This window comes from Mustela putorius, unplaced genomic scaffold (assembly GCF_011764305.1).
Source record: "Mustela putorius furo isolate JIRA1106 unplaced genomic scaffold, ASM1176430v1.1 tig00003858_pilon_pilon_pilon, whole genome shotgun sequence".
NCBI lineage: Eukaryota > Metazoa > Chordata > Mammalia > Carnivora > Mustelidae > Mustela > Mustela putorius.
The window spans coordinates 36,650,027-36,670,889 of record NW_025422010.1 but is presented as its reverse complement, the minus strand read 5'-3'; the positions used below and the strand labels follow the sequence as shown (position 1 = coordinate 36,670,889).

At 38.8% G+C, this 20,863-nt stretch overlaps 1 pseudogene; it reads right to left on the bottom strand.

The window, feature by feature from the left end:
• Positions 1-14,757: 14,757 nt before the first annotated feature.
• LOC123387692 lies at positions 14,758-14,858 on the bottom strand (annotated as a pseudogene).
• Between the last annotated feature and the right edge of the window lie 6,005 nt (positions 14,859-20,863).

Below are 20,863 nucleotides of genomic sequence, written 5' to 3'. Positions count from 1 at the left end.
ACAGTACATATTTCCATAGAGAATTAGGCTGAGAAAAATATACACATCCACTTGCACATATATATTCAGAGTGTAATACTCTCAATCTGAAGGTGAGCATTTTATAGCATATAAAATGTATATTAAGTTACATTTCAATGACAAATAGCATCCAGGTTGTCAAATGATTTAATACAAGATGTCCTCATTAATTCAGGTCTGAAAATCTGTGCTCAGAGCGCATCTAAGCTCCTGATGTGTTTTTGGCAGCATTATTTATTTAATGTCACTTTCCCAGGTGTCGATATCCCTCCCCCCAAAAAGGAACTTCTCAAAAAAGTGCCTCCACAAAGTGTTACTGTTATCCCTTCAAATCCATATCCTCACTTAATAACATCTCTTCTCTCCTTAGTCACCTCCCTTAAGTTTCCCATCTTTAACTATGGTTATTTGTTGAAAAGAGAGAACTTTTTTTTCAGTGTGACACCTGGGAGACTGCCCTCCAACTCTGAATTAAATAGCAGCAAAACACAATCCCTTCTCCAGATCTCTCTCCTCTTGTTCAGCTACAGTGCTTAACACGCCCATGAAAAGCTATAATTCTTAAGCAAGGGAACTGACTCAAACCATTCTGTGCTAACTCTTCCATTCTTTTGAAGCAATATTTTTAAAAAATATTTATGTATTTATTTAAGAGAGATGGGGAAATGGGGGAGGGGCAGAGGGAGAGAACACACGGGGCTTGATCTCATGACTCTGAGATCACGACCCTGAGATATGACCCGAGCCAAAACCGAAGGTCAGACGCCTAACCAACTGTGCCTCCCAGGCAGCCTACCTGCCTTAGGTTTTTTGGAGACAACAGGAGCCACTGCAATATTGAGGCTATGTGATGCTCCCTTCAAAACTGTGCAATTAGCATGTACACTGAAAAGCAGTCATACATCAGATTTTGACTTATAAACAATGTTTATTTAAAAAATAAAAACACCATTGTTCGTAAGCAGGCAGAACCATTCACTCCACCTGTAAGTCTCTGTAAGCTGTAGTCCCTGCTGTCTTTCTCAATGTGCTAACCACCACCTCACCTGAAAGATCCATTCAAGATATACATGATTTCCCTGAAAAGGTAAAATTCTGATACTCTTAAAATCATCATCATCATGCAACCCAATCTGTTGTTTTAAACCAATGTCAGGACCACATGGTCTTGGGTGCTATCCCTAAACTAAAGACTGGTGATCTCCTAGATTTGAACAGTGTTCCTGCAAAGATCTGAAAGGATTTTGATTTTTGTCAGCTATTGATATATCTTAAGTACCTTTTAATTTGCACTGATTTTATCATACCCTAAGCAAATTACAAAATAACTAAATCACCAATAAGAATGTTTCTGTCAGGGGCTCCTGGGTGGCTCAGTAGGTTAGGGCCTTTGCCTTTGGCACAGGTCATGATCCCAGGGTCCTGGGATCGAGCCCCACATCGGGGCTCTCTGCTCTGCAGGGAGCCTGCTTCCTCCTCTCTCTCTGCCTGCCTCTCTGCCTAGTTGTGATTTCGCTCTGTCAAATAAATAAAAAAATATTTTTTAAAAAATGTTTCTGTCATTCACCAGTCTAACTTGAATAGGAGATGTTGATCAAGATACCTTGTAGTAACTGTTTCTAGAATACAGACTTTTTCACATTATGCTAGCTATCCTCCCCGCAGTGTGGATTCTCCGTGAGGACAACTGCCCCTAAAGCTGAAGTTTAACTATTTAACATATTATCTCAATGCCCACATCAGAGTATTGTAAAGTAAATCATAGTCTTCAGTTATCTAGCGTATTTGAGAAATTCTGGACCATGAGTAAATAAAGCTGAAATCTACAGATGGATTTGTTAAAGTAATATTTAGGATCTTAGAAAAGTTCCTCATTGTAGTTATTACTTTCCTTCCTTCCTTTTCACTTATTGAAGAGATAATCTCCAATATTCTTTCCACTCCTGATACCATATATCAACTAACACAGAATGCATCTTGCCCTTTTTCACATAACATGCTGGTAATATTCCTATTTTATAGACGGAAATGAGATTCAAATAGGAGATGAACCGGAGCCTGCAATGGGCCCAATTTGATTGATGTTCTGTGGTCAAGAGCAGGAAAATGTCACTATTTCTTTTTCTGTCATGGTCATTCAGAAGCTTACTCCTGAAGGGCCACCTTACTCTGTAGAATCAGACTTAGAACTCACCAAAACCAATTCTTTGGATGTTTTCTCACAGTCCTTGCTCTTGACCTGTATTATGAACCTCAGTTTAAATCCAAGAGTTACATACTCCCTCTAATGACTAGAGTTGTGTTACTGGGTCATTCTTTCTTGTCTCATTCTTCTCTTCAGAGAAAAGTTTCTCCAGTGAGGCTTCTCAGCTCCTCAGAGAGGCAGACCTCTGGTGAACATGCCCTACAGAATGAGCAGACATGACCCCAGAATCCAAAGATCCTCCTGCCATTCACCTCATCAAAAAAAATCCTTGTTGGAAAGTGAGACACACTGGCAATCTTTTAATCTTCCCAAAGACATCAATACCCAAGACGGAAGGTCCTGAGCTACATGGACGGTTCCTTCTAGCTGCCTGGTAAAACAGTAGATTTTTTAATGAATCTGGGCAAAGGACATATAATCTCACACCTTGTTCTAGAAATTTCCAATAATTTTCTTCACATAGATTTTTTCTTCACATAAACTTTCCATCCTAAGTAAGGGCATCTCTGGCTCCTTTTTAGTCCTTCCTGCTTTGGGGGATACACATGTTCAGAGGACCTGTGGGCTGAGTGACCATCACATATTAGATTGATGCCTATATGTATGTTTCCCTGGCCCACAGTTTAATGACACCTCCTCTTCCCTCCCTATCTTCTCTATTTCATAAAGAGGTACGAGAAAAAGGACCTCCAAACCGTTTCTGCAGAGTTCACCTTTTTCTTGATTTGCTATCTGCCAACTGGGCTTCGAGGCAGAAAGTAGGCAATGTCATTAGTCTTCATTTAATCAGAGGATATTGTTTAATCTGCCGAAATCAGAGACCCTTTCCTCCTTAGGACTGGCACGAATTTAGTTTATGTGACTGGAATGAGTCAAATATTAGAGCAATCAAATAACAGAAACTGCTGAAAGTGTTTTACAAGAACTTTTACTCTGTTTCATGTGCCGTGCCCAGACTAGATTTATTTATTTTCTACCTTGCATTTAATCCTCTGTGTCAAGGTCAGACACCTCACTTTTCTGAGTGCACCTGGCATTGCTCCCTTGGGTTTAGGGGCAAACAATCAGTGTCCATGGCCTTCAACAATGAAACCTTTCCAGTAAAAGGCAGAAAAATCTTGCTTTGTACCTTTTTTGGGGATGAAGACTAGGAACCTATGACAAAATTTATTTGTAACCTGCTCCCTTGTGCTATACCTGCACCTGTGGTAAAATTCCATGAGGCATTTCTTTTCTGTCACATCTGGTCAAAAAAGGGATGCTCAAATAGGTTAAGGAACTTACATCTCAAATGACAAGTAAGCTCCATCCCAAAAGGAAGGAGTTTTAAGCAGGAGATAGCATGTGTTATTCATTCTCTGACAGTGCAATACTTATAGGGAATAATTTATGGAGAATAAACAGTAGCTTGACCCCAAAAATGACCACTATTTATTGATCTTTCTGTCCCAGTCAAATGGAAATAGCACTTCAGAAACCATGAAGTTTGGGCTTCAGTGGAGCTTTTCCCAAAGATCTTTCCTAACAGTGATGTCTGTGTCTCTCTTAATTAAATGTGCTTTAGTTTTCTCCTGCAGTTTGATCTGCTCTTTCAACATCACATACAGGAATTAACTTCCCTTGATGTAAGTGATTTCATCCTTTTCAGATATGTCCACGTTTTAGCTAAATTTTAGCACTGCCCTGGAAAACCATTCTGGGGATTAATGCTTTTCAGTGTTGCAGCTTGGTCAAGTGTTAAGCTTCTTAATGTTTGTCATTTAGTTTAAGCTCATACAGATTGGGGCTTGATGAGTTCTAACTGGTATCACTCATTCCACACAGGCCATAGAGGCCTATGTCATCACTTCTCACGACACTGTAAGTATGCACCAGGAATGTCACTTTCAAGTTACTTTCTTTTAGAAATGCTCAAATTTATGAGTGAATGTCTGAAATGGTAGATCCATCTAAAACATAATAAAATGATGTTATTTTATTAAATATCATTCAATTGATTTCCTCCTTAGAGGGTATACTCTGTTTTCAGCTCTGCCACCTGAAGGAAAAGGTCCCATTCTTTAGGATTATCAATGGTCCTGACTTCCTTTTAGGAACTTATTCTTGGTGTTCTGTGAATATGCCCACTAAAACGAGGAAACTGTTTGCTAAGCCCAAATTTATGATATGTATTTTATGGTCAAGTAACACAACCAGCCACCACTAACCAGTTATGGCTAGCTTGATACTAGTTATAAGCAAGTTACACAACTCATTACTTCACTTCTAGAAAGAAATGCTATAGATTTCCTTTGAGAATTTCTCTATGATTGCTAACTCTAGAATTAAGAACTTAAAATTTTTGATAAAATTTCTGTTTTATAGAAGCTATAGTCTTCTTACCTTTTTATCTTTGGACTTATATATAGCCTTAGCAGTCTTAAAACTGACATTAGTGAAAATATATGTGGTCTTAATACAATGGATAAGATCTAGTCTCGAGGTTGAACCAAAAGAAGCTGACCAAAGTCTTCTACCATAGTTTCATTTACTTACTTCCCATACTGATTCCCACAGAGTTCAAAAGGCTAAATGATCTTCCTTCTCTTTTTCCCATAAAAAGTCCTTTTTTGGATCTATTTTCTCACAGGGTCAAGCTGAGACTGAAATCCACTGGTTATTATTTCTAATGATGAACTTGTTCTTTATAAATATCCCAGAGCATAAATTGCGCTCAAAGAAGGCTTTAACCCTCAGTCATTAGTGGTTGTGGTAGGTAGCCAGTGAAGAAATGTGCCTGGTTAATTCTTAGCTCTCCCTGGGTCAATATATCACACATATTTTAAAGAGGCCCACCAGAATTAGTGCCTATTCGTGGATAATCTCCAACTTGCATCACACCTGGAGATATGGAATGAGAAGAAATATTTCCTACAATGTCTTGACAATAAATCCATAATAGTGTCTACTATAATCTGTTCAAAGTTCATGTCAACCATCAGTTTCTCCAGTGGTTGTAAAAAATCTCCTGCTTTGCCCAGTACTAACTTTGTAACCTTAGTTTTATCTAGGGTTCCCAGATTGAGCAAATAAAAATGCAGGATACCAACCTAAATGTTAATTTTAGATGAGCATGCACTATTTGAAATGTCTTTAAACTAAAAAGAAATTGCTTATCTCAAATTCAAATTAAACTAGATGCCCTCTATATTACCTAGCAATACTTATTCAATCATATTCTCTAACTAAATTTTATTTGCCTCATCTCTAAAATGTGGCCTCTTGGGAGATGAACACATTAAATGTGTTAATGACTTGGGGCACCTGGGTGGCTCAGTCGGTTAAGCATCTACCTTTGGCTAGATCACGATCCTGGGGTACCAGGATTGAGTACCATATTGGGCTCCTTTCTCAGCAGGGAGTCTGCTTCTCCTTCTCCCACTCCCCCTGCTCATGCTCTCTCTCTCTCAAATAAATAAAATCTTTTTAAAAAAGATTAGTTAATGGCTTAAAAAGAGGTTTATAAACAATAAAGGATTGGTTACCTGTTATTAATGTCATTATTAGTATTATTTATCTCAGTCAATTATCCAACTTTTACTTCTATAAGGCTTACATTTAATTTACTTCAAAATGGATTATTTAAAGATATTAATATTAATGGTATTTCCCCCATAGATCAAAATAATGGTCTTTGTTGTTCGTTAAGCAAGGATTTAAGATTGTGTTTTGGTGTCTATGGTTATGAGAGCAGTTTCCTCTTAGTTTCTCCTGGCATTGATGGATTGCCTGCATCTGTTGTACAAACAATCATGGTGAAACAGCAGGAAACAGGGTTCCAATTTGACTTTACTCCCTGAAATACCCTAAGCATATGGTGAGGTAGCAAGATTGTACTCCCAGGGTGGGAATTTTGAGAGAGCAGGGGAAGCCTACATTTTTACATTGCTCAGTCGGATGCCTTGATCCTTCATTATAGGATATTTTCAGGCAAATGTACACAAATAGCTAGGTTCCTCTCCACTTATACCTAAGGTGGCAGAACTGAGGAAGTAGAAAATGCTAAAAATTGGCAAAAGATCCTTTATTGAGAGGAAAAATTTTTACCCTATTTTCAAATAAGAATTTATATTTTGAGAGGACAGAAAGGAGGAGAATTTTTAAAATCTAGAGTGGCTGGTTTTAAAACAAGTATTAAGTCCAATATTTAAGTTTTACAATCTGGACTAGATTTCTAGATTTTTAGATTTCAAAATAAGACCAAAAAACCTTCACACAAACATTCACAGTCTAGATAAAAATAAATCAAAGAAGAAGTATTAGTACGTGGTTCCTCTGTAGTTTAAAATACTCTCTAATACACAAAGTTTAATATAAGCTTTGTAGTTTAATATACCTTTACAAAATCACACAAAGATGTTTATTCTGAAGAAACAGGTGATGGGACATCCTGGCCAGAAAGGGTGACTTTGTGGTGCTTACATCTTCTAGGACATATTGCTAGTCAGCCATCTTAACTTCCAGTTAATCTAACACAAACTAACTTCAGTACAAACAACGAAGAGACTGAAGTATCTCATAAAGCCAGTTTATGTCTAAGAGGATCAATGTTTGTACCCTGGCTTCTGGAAAAACCATAACCAGGTACCCAAATACGGCTCATACTCTCCCTCCTTTTCTCATTTCTGATTCTTTCTGCAAGTCAGAGTTCACTAAATTGTAGAGAAAAGGCATCAAGAACACCAAGTGCTACTCAAGAATAGGCTGATTATGATTACTGCAGTTTGAAGAAGCCTAGTGAAGAACTCTGATTGGCCCCTTTTTCCAATCAACTGTGACTAGAAGAAGGTACGTAGATGGAATTAGGTGTCCATCCCTCTATTACACAATTGTTGGGGTGGGCTTACAATTGCATAAAAGAACTTTCTAGAAAAGATAACATAGATGGAATGGGGAATAAGTTTCCAGAAAGGTACTTCTGTACAGAGGAATGCTGAGGAGAAAAAATAATAGGTATTCACTCTACAGAATCCATGACTATTAAACTAACAATTAGATGCAAAAGTAAATGATAAATACGGTGAGCACTCAGTTATAACAGGGCACCATATTTGGAGGTTGGGGAAAGCCTTTTTCAAGGAATGTCCTTTAACTTGGAATGTAGAAATAAGCAGGGGAAAGGTATTCCTGAAAAGGGAATAGTAAGTGGAGAGGCTTTAAGGTAGGAAAGTGCTTAAGTGTTGAAAAGGAGAAAAAAAAAAAAGGTGACCAAAAAAACCCAAAACAAACAATAACACAAAAAAATCAAGCCTATTGTATGCTGAGAAAGATAAAGACATACAGTAGCACAACTTGAATTTACAAAGGCATGGGCCTGACCATGTCCACTGTGGATGAAGTTAAAGATTTTGTATTTTTTTTTCCCTCAAGTGCAATGGGTTTTGACTTAAAATGTGATAGAATCCAGTGGATGTTTTCATAACTTACATCACACAGCTGAGAATGCTAGGGCCATGGAGGGTAAGAGTAGATAGATAAACAAATAGAAAACATTTGTAGTTGGGATAAGGTAAGAGATGAAGACTAAAATTACATATTATGTCTTATTATTTTGACAGATTGACTTTTTTTTTCTCCTACTATACTCAAAATCACCACGTGGAATATCTATGTTCAGCAGGGCTGATGGAGTCTGACATTTCTTAATATGTGCCCACCTGTTCCAAGATCATGAGAATTTAAGTGTATTGTTGAGACACTGGATTCAGATCTTATGTGAAGAAAGAAAAAATACTGTTTGAAATGATGCTTTTTTGCAATAACTATTCCATAAAAATAACCATTTATTAGTTGTAGGAAGTTAGAAATGCCTATCAGAGATGGGGCATCTGGGTGACTCAATTGGTTGAGCACCTGGTTGTTGGTTCATGACCTCATGGGTCATGGGATCAAGCACACATTGGGCTTCCTGCTCAGTGGGGAGTCTGCTTGGGATCTCTCCCTCTGCCCCTCCCATTCAGTGCTCTCTCTCTCTCTCTCATCTTGCTCTATCTCTAAAATAAATCCTATAAAAAAAAGAAAGAAATGCCTAAGACAGTTGACATATCCCACTGCCCCCTTTTCAGCAAGACTTTACCAAACTGAACAATAATAAAGAAAGGAGTGTGACATTTTTAAAGACATCACAGAAATTGAATCAACAAAACGGATTATACAAATGCTAGAAATCCTTGTCTTTGTTCTTCTTTGTCATTACTGTTTCTGGAGAAATAATTTCTTTGAGATAAACATAGGACAGAACTACAGTGGAGGTCAGCAAAGGAATAAAAATACTCCTGCTTCTATGTGGTGAGAAAACACTTAATCTGGCATTGAGTCCACACATACTTTTAAAATAGAACAGAAAGGGAAAATCAGTCCAAAATTACCAGTTACTTTTCCTACAAACTGACCATCAACCAATTTCATGGAATCTTTTTTTTCCTTTTTAAAATTCATTGTCTGGATAGTTAATTTGGCCATGTGTAAAGACATCAATTTAATTATCAGGATAACCTCACCAACAAAACACAGTTATTTACAGTGTACCATATTTTTACACAGCAAAATTCTGTAAGTTAAGTAAATTAACTAAAAACATAAACAGAGTTCTCCCTGGTTAGGACAGACTAAGCTATCCTGCTGCCACAGGACACTCAACATTAATTCACAGGCTTAAGGAATAAAAAATTTCCCTTACTCATTTAACAGTCCAGGATGGGTGTTTTAGGCAATGGGCAACCTAGCTACCCACATGCCATGATCCAGAGACCCAGAGGGACAATGGCTCTGCTACCTTCAACAAATGACTTCATAAGCAATGATGCTCTGCTCATCTCAGCCAGTAGGAAGAAAAGAGTATATATGGCAAGACATCCAAATTTGGGGTGGGCCAGCAGAGAATTCAGTTATACGGCAATGCCTCTGCAAAGGTATGGTGCACCCAGTAAGACAGCTGAGTCCCAGCCCAACTCCATACGTTTGAAAGAAGAACATGGATTTCATTGGAGACCTGTTTCTATTAGGTATTTAAAAGAAGGTAAATTTTTTAGAAGAATATAATGTAAATATCTAAAGAGACTTAAAATATAAGGCCAGTCCTCAGTTCTGATATGAGTCTGGCCCACAGAGAAGCTGTGGGAGCTTTGAGGGGGGTGCTTCTTCATGGGTGGAGGGGGTGCATGTTAGCTATAGCTCTGACACTTAGGGGCTATGTGATCTCGAATGTTCTCAAGACAATGCAAAAGTCTAGGGTATGAATTCGATGACTTTAGGTAAAACAAGAAAGTAAAGCAAACGACTCAGTGGTGGATATGGAATGAGAGCTTAACAGATGAGATTTTTGTGCTTCTGTTCTCCACATCATCTCTGGCTCAGAGAGGTGCCATCTTCTGAAGGAACCAGACTTAGCATCAGGCAACCTAGAGATGCCTCCTCATAGCCCCTAACAAATTTAATGATTAGGATATGTTTGTAGATCAGGTAGGATTTTAGGGTTCTACTCAATGATACTGGCTTAATCCAAAAAGTTGGCTGTGGCTCATCTTGCCCTTCTAACCTTAGTGAGAGGATCCGGGAGCTGTACACATCAGGAGGGGGATCACTTCAATGCAGTCCTGGGGTTGGGCCAGAGCCCATAGGCTGGGATTTACTCCCTCTGAAGAAAATTCCAGATTTTTTTGTCAATAAAGTATTCAGCCAGAAGGTTGGGGTGTGGTGAGATAAAGAACATAAATGACAGAATTAGTCCCATGTAGTCAGCCTCCTCAGACAGCCAAATAGTGAAAGTAGGAGAGATCTATTAGCAGGTATATTCATCAAAATTCAGAACCGAAAGGATATATATGTTGAAGAGTATTTGTGTGTGCATGTGTGTGTAGGGCAGAGTAGGCGACAAGGCTACTAAATAAAATTTATGGGGAAAGACAATCAAATCAAATAAGGAGGAATTATCCTTACATAGGCATTGCAGTAGAGTATGAAAATCTCTAAATAACTTTCTATCAAATGTATCCTGAATAAATAATATCTATGCCTTTTTACAGGGAGGAGAGTTAATATTTAATATTAAGCTTACTCTTGTCAAAAGCAGGCAAGAAGAAACTAGGTTACTGGTCTTAGAAACATGCTAAAATGCAAGCAGTGTGATAAATCTTTTGTTAAGTTGTATTTTTATAAGTTTTCTCTAAACAGCACTGCTGAATATTGTCTGATAAATTGTAGAGGAAATTGGCACCCTTTAAATCTTCTGAGAACCAAACAGTAATAGAATATATTAGAAGAAGCATGGCTGCAATTTATGGTAATCATCAAAGACACAGGATAAATTTGTTTTAAATGAGAAAAGTTTATAAAGTAATTAAACTATTTTTCTGACCAGGGAAATATAATTTAGGCTTAGTCTTGTAAAACAAGCATATTCTTTTGTTCTTGGGGGCTGAAATTTTAGGGAGATATCAACAACAAAAGGAACTGACAACCTGTAATGTGTCTAAAGAAGGGAATACTGTATCTGCATAGAAATTGTTAAAAATGAACAATTGTTCACTCTTCGGTATAGTCAGTCAATAGATACTTGGAAAGCCTGGAATAAGCGGGGGCCTCACGTGTAAGATAAAATCTCAACCCTCAGAACAACTGTTCTCAGCCTCACATTATAGGCATATTTTATATGATAAGGCATCCTGTCTCCAGCTCCTCCAATCAAAATGCGCGCTCAGCTCAGATGCAATTGTTTTTGATAATTAAGCAATTCACGGGAGTGCTTCATGGAAAATAGGGAGTGAGGTAGTGTTTCAGACTCAACATACTGAAGAGCTTCTTGCCCTGAAAGAACTGTAGTAATGCCGGCATTACAAAAGCTTGAAGAATATAATTCTGAAACCCAAATAATGCGGTTTTGATTATAGCTCTCATTTGCTCAAGAGTGATGTCCATTGTTTTGCTCTTGTCACCACACTGCACATTACAGATACACTGCACATTATCGATTCCCTTATTTCTGTTAGTGGCAACAGAGAGGAGTACAACAACTCTGCTTGGGGTCTGTATGTTGACTGTGTGTGTGTGTGTGTGTGTGTGTGTGTGTGTGTGTACCTGCTGAATCAACAGCTTACTTATGGTATCACCTTTATTAGAGTGCTGTTTAGGGTAGGCCTGAATTGCGGTGTGGCCATTTCAGTTTAAGCAATTAAAAAGTGCATTTCAAAGTACATATAGGGGTGCCTGGGTGGCTCAGTGGGTTAAAGCCTCTGCCTTCGGCTCAGGTCATGATCCCAGGGCCCTGGAACTGAGCCCCACATCAGGCTCCCTGCTCCTTGGGAAGCCTGCTTCTCCCTCTCCCACTCCTGTTCCCTCTCTCGCTGTGTCTCTCTCTGTCAAATAAATAAATAAAATCCTTTAAAATAAATAAATAAATAAATAAATAAATAAATATGCATGCCTTTGTCTGTTTTGTTTGCTTGCTTTTCTGAATCCCTTTATTCTTCCCCTTGCATAGAGCATATGGCTTCGCATAGCTATGGAAACCAAAGTAAAAAGCCCAGTGATGAGAGTTAAGAAGGCCACGTATTGCATGGAGCACTGGGTGTCATATGCAAACAACGAATCTTGGAACACTATTCAAAAGATAATGATGTACTGTATGTACTGTAGGGTGATTAATGTAACAATAAAAAAATACACTGTTTTAACAAGTAAATTAACTTCATTCATATTTATTGATATAGCCGATATGTGTCTTCTAACTTGAATGTCTGACTTCTGTTGGTCTCAATTTTTGTCACAATAATTTTATAAGTATGCATATTAGGTTATACTTGCTACATTTATTTCTTTACAAAATGTGCATTATTTGCTCTTTAATTAAAAATGATAACTAGAGCTCAGTTAACCATAACGTTTAGGTTAGGTTATGATTTTGGGGTCCTGGGATCCAGCCCTGCATCAGACTCCCTGCTCTCTCTCTCTCAAATAAATAAATAAAAATCTTTCAAAAATGATAACTAGGAAGAATTATATTTTCATTCTACTTTTCATCTTTAAAGTTATGTCTTCCATAATGCCCTCTGTTTTATATATATATATATATATATTTTTTTTTTTTGGAAAAGAGTTTTGAGAAAAAATTCAGTTTGGAGCCTAGTATAATTTTATTTTCTAGCTTGTTAGTTTTTAACAAAACCCTTGAAATCTTACCTATTCCCTATACATCAACCAATGAGCTTATTCTACTTTCTACTTCCCCTCTGTCGTCTCCACTCATATCTCATTGCCTTATTTCTGCTTTGCCACAAAATACGATATCCATGTGTTCATCTTCTACACTTACCCACACCTTTGTTTTTGTTGTAGGTCCCCAGTTACATGCATTAAAGCCCATCATCAGTGTTTGGTGACATTTTCCCAATCATTTATTAATTGAATAAAGCTGATCTAATAAATTCTTCATGGAGAGCTCATACATACTGTATGTTCTAAGCTGTATGAGTTTAAAACTGTTTAGAGACCCTTAACCATAGGAAACAAACTGGGGGTTGCTGGAGGGGGGGGTGTGGAAAGACAGGGTAGCTGGGGGATGGGCATGAAGGAGGGTACATGATGTGATGAGCGCTGGGTGTTACATGCAAGTGAGGAATCACTGAATTCTACCCCTGAAATTAACAATATGCTATATGTTAAAAAAAAAAACAAAAAAAAAAAAAAAAAAACCTCTTTTTTGCAGGGTTTTTTTTTTTTTTTTTTTAAAATCTTAATGTTTGACAAACACCTTTGCTGGACATAAAAATCTGTTCCTACATTCACTTATTCCTTTTTCTAAAGTGACTCTCTTTTTGCCTCCTCTTGTATTTTTTTATTAGTTTCAAGTGTACAACATGAGTCCATATTTGTATACATATGAAATAATCCCCACTACATGTCCTATTAACATCCATCACTGCACAGAGAATTTTTTTCCTTGTGATAAGAGCCTGCAATATTTCTATTGCAGAAAATATTGAGTGAGATTGATTTAGGCACTGGTCATTCTTTAAACTACTATCGTGACGACGACTCCTCCTCCTCCTCCGCCTTCTTCTTCTTCTTCTTTAAAGATTTTATTTATTCATTTGACAGATGGAGATCACAAGTAGGGAGAGAGGCAGGCAGAGAGAGAGGAGGAAGCAGGCTCCCCATTGAGCAGAGAGCCTGATGTAGGGCTCGATCCCAGGACCCTGGGATCATGACCTGAGCCGAAGCAGAGGCTTTACCCCACTGAGCCACCCAGGCGCCCCTACTCTCATGACTTCTTAAGCTATTCTCATGACTTCTCTTTTCCCCAAGAAAACCAGAGTCTAAACACTCCCTGCTGGGAGTAACTAGAGGGCGTTACCCAAATGTTTCTCAGCCTTCACTTAATTCAATTCTTGAGTCTTCATAGAGTACCAGAGTCTAGGCTCAAGGTAAATTTACCTTAAAATCTTCCTTATTAGAAGTCTCTTACTCATGCCCTTAAAAAGTGAGGAAACAAGATTGCTGAGTATTTGGGAAGCAGACCTCCTACATTCAGTAGCCAAAAGCCCTAGTATAAATAACTCCAGGGTCAAGATCTCCTATATGTCTTTCTTGAGAATAAGAAGTGGATTCGACAACAAAAAAATGTAGCTTCATCACTAAAGTGCATCACTGGAAGAGGCTTAGAGATTGTCTGGTATGACTAGAAATTAAAAACTAAGATAAATACAACAATGTTTTAAAACTCCTGTAGACGGGGTGCCTGGATGGCTCAGTGGGTTAAGCCTCTGCCTTTGGCTCAGGTCATGATATCAGGGTCCTGGGATCGAGCCCCGCGTTGGGCTCTCTGCTCAGCAGGGAGCCTGCTTCCTTTTCTCTCTCTGCCTACTTGTGGTCTGTCAAATAAATAAATAAATCTTTAAAAAAAAAAAAAAAAAACCTCCCGTAGACACTGACTGAGTCATTGCCAGAAACCAGATCTCCTGATTCTCATTTTCCTGCTAGTGTTTGTGTTTTCGTATCCATTGCATGTTCATTAATTTTATACTTACAAAAGAAACTACCTACTCTTCTTCCCCATACCCTCTTCTTCACAAACATTTAAAAATTAAAACCAAATGAGGATAGTTAATTTCAGTACAATTATTTTTCAACATAACTGTCACAATGTTTCTAGTTTCAATTTCTTAGAAATGAGCAATGTCCAGGTGACTTAGAGAGAAATCTGATTATTGGCCAAAAGGAAAATTCTGTATTCAAGTTAGCAAATTTCAGTACAAAAATAGTTTGTGTGGGGCGCCTGAGTGACTCAGTGAGTTAAAGCTTCTGCCTTTGGCTCAGGTCATGATCCCAGGGTCCTGGGATCGAGCCCCACATCAGGCTCTCTGCTCAACGGGGAACGTACTTCCTCCTCTCTCTCTGCCTGCCTGCCTACTTGTGATCTCTGTCAAATAAATAAATAAAATCTTTTTTAAAAATGCCTTAAAAATAGTTTGTGTGTTGGAATAGCCTTTCCTTTTAAAACTATGGAATGCTTTATGAATTTACATGGCATCCTTTCTCAGGGACCACATTAATCTTTCTATCATTCAAATTTCGGTGTATATGCTGCCAAAAGCAAATCACAGTATTGTTTCTTATGCTTTCATGCCTAGTTTATATGAGAAAAATATTTCAACAGTATCAAGAACTACACAGTCATTAAGCGTTAAGTTTAGTTGGCTAGCCTGAACAGAAAACCCAGATTTTATGTACTTCTCATAAATTACTTTACTGCTAACCAAAGCTTCTGGATAGCAGTGAGAACACACATAGCAGTATTACTTGTGCCCTGAGTTGGTATCAATCCAGTCAAAAGCAAATAAAGTTGAACCCTACATCAACCAGTAAATGTATGATCTCCAGCAACTTTTATGAAATTCTGAATGTGATTACCAACTTACCTTTCTACCTTTATAGACTGGTGATCCTCTGTAGACTCAGGAACTAGATGGGAACCCAAGAACAAGATGATTTTTTTTTCTTTTTTCAAAGATTTCATTCATTTATTCCACACACAGAGAGAGAAAGCACAATTAGGCAGAGAGGCAGGCAGAGAGAGAGAGAGGGAGGCAGGCTCCCTGCTGAGCAGAAAGCCTGATGTGGGGCTTGATCCCAGGACCCTGAGACCATGACCTGAGCCAAAGGCAGAGGCTTAACCCACTGAGCTGCCCAGGCGCCCCAGAGCAAGATGATTTTTTAGATCCCGTTTACCCAGAACATTCTTTATCTCTGATATCATATAATAAATTACCGTGTTACATAATAGAAGCCCAAGAACATCCACTTTGTAATAAATTTAAGAACCATATGGAATTTGGATTTTGATGTATTTATGGAGAACTTTTTTTCATCATGCAAAAAATTAATCAGTCTCAATTTACAAAGGTAGAGTAAATACGGGTCAACATGGCCTTTCTAGTCTCAAATACTCGCGGCTCTTTTTAACACAGTCCTCAAATCCAGGATGAAATGGACAGACTGGTTGTATTAGAGACGCTTATTTGTTACCAGCATCACCATGGGTGTTACATACAAAGGTGTACATGGCTCTCTGTTTGAGAAGGGAAGGAGGTAAGACACTGTCTTTATACACTGGTTTTCATAGAAGTGACATTTTCTCATGTTGTCAGCATTCAATTTTCCACTGATGCACTTACAAGTTTTCATGAACACTTGAATGCAAATGTGACACTAACCCAGAATGAAGCCTGGCTCTCCTCTTAGAGCCGTTGGTACTGAGACACTGGCAAGCAATAAACACTCACCACTGGCCCATTTCCACAGCAAAGTTTCTCATCACAAACTCACCAACAACTTTTGACCTCTGGACCCAAAGACCATCAATTACCCAGCTTACAGAAGTGGAATACAGTGAACCAGCAGCATCATTTGGCCGTCACCGGGTTAACATCCTATCATAGGTTGAAAAGCAATTTGTCCAATATTTCAACTGCCAGGGAGAATTCTTTATTAGCTTTTGGGTAGGTTTGCCTTTCAATCGGATGATTTGAATAGCTTCTGTGGTGGAGAGATGCTGCCCTCAGATAATGATTTTGCATTTCACCTCATCATTAATGCTTTGGACCTCAAGGGAAGTCACTGTGCCTTTTATGAAGGCCGAAGCATTTTATAACCTTAATAAAGACTCATAGCCTCAGGAACAGCAAGTGTGAGCAAGTGTGGGGGATTGACTGAATAAAAATATAACTAAATTGGCACTTTAGACTACACACATTGGAGGACTTCAAATGCAAATCAACAGTTAAAGAGTACAATGACACCCCAAACTTCAGTGCTCTTCAAACGTACAAACACACACGCATGCATACACACGGGCATTATTCAAAGCAAAAAGAGAAATAATCTTTTTTTTTCCTTCTGGAGAAGCTTTTCTCTGTAATTTTATGTTTAATTGCTAAATATTTTACATGCTTACAAGCTTGACAGACTTGAGTTAAAATAATTAATAGTCATGGTGATTCTTAGTTATTATAAATTTCTTTCTGTATAGCATATAGGATACTGTATCTTGAAGTGTCAAATGAATACAATAAGCCAGAGTGATTATGAAAACTATACCACATTTCCCAAGGTCACTTTGTCCCAAATATAACTAATAAATTACTGTTTTCAATAACTTACTTAAGGGTACTCTCCAGAGAAATCATTTCAATTTAATAATTCAAGGGACTCTTTCAATTTTCCTAGGCTTCTACTTCCCTCCTCTGGGCATTGTTTACTGGCCATACTTCTGTTCACAGGAACTGAGAAAGAAAACAGGAGCCCCTATGACAGGCATTGTGATAAAATAATATCTCATCTTCTTTGAGTGTCACAGAAACCTTCAGAGAAAGGCATATGATTCTTATTTACAGACTGTGGATTAGAGAGCTGAAATAATTTTGCAGGGTCATATTCCTGAGGGTTATCAGGGCTCAGTTCTATTGAATTCATCCCATTCTTCAAGTGCAGGAAACCAGGCTGTATATTGCAGCAACAGAGAGAGCAGACTAGGAAGGCAGGGGAATGATCTAGAGTAGGAGTGTGTGGAATGCCCCCAAAAGATCCTCTGATAAGACACCTGACCAGGGGGCTGGTTCTCATGGTGAGTCCTGGGGAGCCTGATGTGACGTGCCAAGCCTGAAGAAGACAGGATCGGGTCTGAGTGAGGGCTTGAAGTCGAAACTTAATAGTCAGCTTTGTAGACTGTCATCTGGCTAGATGAACACTGAGTTTCCCAAGTAATTATGCCATAGGCTACGGGAAGGTTTCAAATATCCAACTTTGTGTACTGCTCTATGAATTTGAGCTGTGTGAGGGCAAGGTATGGATCTCTCACTTTATCTCAGATATCTAGAAAATGCTTGCTAGAAGGTAGTTTTTCAATAAATTAATAATAAATGAAGATGATCAAAATTCAACCTAGGCAGAGGAAAAAAGTCAGGGTTAGGATTTAGACACCCATCCTAAGCCCAAGGCCACTGTTTCTGGGGGTAGAGAGCACTCAGCAACTGAAACACATTAGTGTACCCAAGAATTCAAAAAATCAGAACAATGCTCATTAACTTTAACTCCTTCATTAAAATCTGCCACATCAATATCCTGATTTCAGAATCAGTTTCTCTTGAACTGGCCAGACTTGCATTACAGGGCAGAAAGCCATTTAATTATTTGAGGTTTATTCAATATATTTCTACCATCTTTGCAACTTGTCGATATTCCCACCATTTACCCAAACCTGGAGCTGACCTCTCTTGAGTCACTTCATCTAGCTTCATGAAACCCTTGTCTCAGCACAGGGCCTACAATGGCTTTAAAATATATATATATTTTTAAATTTATTATTTGAGAGATAAAGAGACAGAGATAGTGAGAGAGAGCACAAGCAGGGAGAAGGGGAAGTAGATGCAGGCTCCTCATTGAGCAAGGAGCCTGGTGTGGGATTCGATCCCAGGACCCTGGGATCATGACCTAAGCTTAAGGCAGACGCTTAACCAACCCAGCGACCAGGCACCCCCTAAAATGTCTTTATCCTCTTAATTTAACCTTCATTCATTCATTCATTCATTCATTCATTTATTCTTTTGTTCTCAAAATGTATTAAAACCAAACTGTGTACCTGGCAATGGGAATAAAATAGTTACCTTAGTAGCCCTCATGGAGCATACCAGTTGTCAGGGAAAAAGGAAATGATGAAAGAATTTATAATGTAAAAGCCTTTAATAAGGACAAGTAAGGAAAGCTAGCAAATCAAAGCGCTGCTATTGTCCGTCTTCACAGACACTACAAACCTTAAGCTGATGCATATTCCCTCTTTACTTTTAAGCCAGAACAATTAAAGCTGCACGGGCAGTATCTGCCTGCAGTTATATGCACTGACCTCCCTTTCCTGATCTTGGTTTCCATATTGTCTCATTTCCTTCACTACTAACTTCATTCTCATCCTTTCTCAGTTGCCTCAATGAGCACAATGAGATGGGGTATGAGGAGATACATATACCATCCCAGAAAATATTCCTTTCATTTATTAGGTATCTGGAAACTTTGGGTGTAACAAACTGTCTTGTGTACTTATTTTCCTTCCTGGAAAATTATACTGAGAGTAAGACCACAATTTCCTCAATATTTAAATGTTTGAGGGGTCTAAGGTCTTATTTCCAATACAATGAAGTACGAAAGAGGTAGCAAGACTATATACATTCCTTTATTCCTTCATACGGTCCTTCATTTACCACTTAGTTATTACGGGGCTATCCTGCACCAGGCACTGCTTTTAAGCACTGGGAGAGTAAATAGTAGAAATATTTAAAATGATAAAAAATCTTTGCCCTCATGAAGGCTGCATTCCAGGAGAGCAGACAAACAACACATATATATGCTCTGTTCAAAGACAAGATATACTGGGGTGCCTGGGCGGCTCAGCTTGTTAAGCATCCAACTCTTGGTTTTCTGCTCAGGTCTTGGTCTCATGACTGGTGAGATCCAGCACCACACAGGCTTCTGTGCTCAGTAGGAGTCTGCTTGAATATTCTCTCTCCTGCCCCTTCCCCACTCCCATTCTCTTTCTCTCTCTCTTGTAAATAATAAATAAAACTTAAAAAAAAAAAAGATGAGATATATTGTGATAAAAGATGACACAAGGAAGAGAAATACAGATAGGTTATTGTTTTTTATGCAAGAAGGCCAGAGATGAAACCTTGCTAATAGCTCTAAGGAAGATGAAGCAATGGTTGAGAGGTTTCGACTGAGCCAGCCAGATGCCGCCAGCCATTTGGTTTTGTAGGGGAAACCTCCCAGACAGAGAAAACACAGACTGCAAAGACGCTTATACAGGAGTTTGTTGGTAAGTCTGAGGAATACTGAGGAGGCCACTGTGACTGGAATAGAAGAGGGGGTGACAGGTGGCGAGGCTGGGAAGGTAGGGATCTTGTAGATTGTCCCACAAGCAGGGAGGAGATAGAGTGACATTTCTGAGACTCTCCAAAACAAACCAAGAGAGAGACAGTGGTGGCTTAGATGAGAATGGCATCCATGGAGATGCTGTGAGATCATTAGACTCTGGAGACATTCTGAGGGGAAAGCTGAGAAATTTGGCCAGTGGATTTGAAGCTGGAGGTGAGCAGCCAGATTTCCAGGAATAGGAAAGAGCTAGAGGACTGCTCGAGTTGACGAGATTGAGTGAAATTAGGTGGGCAAGTACAGTCAAGCGAGGGGGCCCTTTAGCAAAGAAATGAGGAAGGGACGATCAAGAATGGAGTAGGGGCAGGGAGATGGAGAAAAGCAATCTGAGGGCTGAGAGCAGGGCTGGCTCTCCCACTGCCTTACACAGACACTGGCACCTCCTCAAAGCCTGTATACACAATCTGGCCTTGGACCCGCTTTATGGGAAAACCGGCTTCTAAGAAGTAACTTGAGGAACCTGTGAGCAAAGTAACTATCATGGATTCCTAGATTGACTCACTATTGGCGAGTTCTCTGAAGTACATGGATCATGAGGGTAGTTTTGTTTTTTTTTTCTTATGTGTACTTAAGTCTGTCTGTCTTTCTTTCTTTCTTTCTTTTTCTTTCTTTATTTCTTTCTTCTTTTAAAGATTCTGTTTATTTATTTGACAGACAGAGATCACAAGTAGGCAGAGAGGCAGGCAGAGAGAGAGGAGGAAGCAGGCTCCCTGCTGAGCAGAGAGCCCGACTCGGGGCTCGATCCCAGGACCCTGGGATCATGACCTGAGCTGAAGGCAGAGGCTTTAACCCACTGAGCCACCCAGGTGCCCTGTACTTAAGTATTTCTTCATGAATATGGTTAAATTTTCATCGGTCTATTTGCCCCCATATTTCCACTGATGCTGGACATTTTAAGTTGTGGGATCTTTCTATTTCTATCTCCCAAATTATCACTCCCTCCATTCTGGCTAAAACCAAAGTTGGTTGTGTAACCCTAAGACAGAGGGAGCTGATTTAGATTTGTCTACCAACCAGCCTTGGTCCCAGAGACATTATTTCACTGACAAGTGATAACTTTTTTAACAATAAGGTATTTAGATTGCAACAATGCTATTACATTGTAACCATCAGGCATTGTATCCA